Raw genomic sequence first — 427 nt, forward strand, 5'->3', positions numbered from 1 at the left:
TCTTTTATTAGACCAACTCAAATAGTAGGAAAAATTCTTTTTAGCAAGCTTTTGGGTATAAATACCCTTTGTCAGGCTGAGGTTTTGGTGGAAGGCAGCATTTATTACTGATCTGATCCATCCATTTCCATAAGCTTTGGACCAGGCCACAACCTCACTTCCAATTCCATTTAGTAAAATCAAGTGTAAGGGTTGTCTCAAGAGGGATTGATATTTTATAAAGTGCAGTTCCCCAGAGTACTAATTAATTAGGCGCAGGACACAAAAGCACTCTCCAAGCCAAGCAGGGTGTCACCTTAGAGAGGATGACAGTCTGCATTTATAGCTAACCAGTATTTGAGTGAATTGCCAACTGGATTGTAGACCTCAAAAATATCCAGATACTGACAGATGTAGACTATGACGTGGTTTTCTAACTTCCAAGTCA

The sequence above is a fragment of the Gavialis gangeticus genome, unplaced genomic scaffold (assembly GCF_001723915.1).
Source record: "Gavialis gangeticus isolate Ggan-Ray unplaced genomic scaffold, GavGan_comp1, whole genome shotgun sequence".
Taxonomy (NCBI): domain Eukaryota; kingdom Metazoa; phylum Chordata; order Crocodylia; family Gavialidae; genus Gavialis; species Gavialis gangeticus.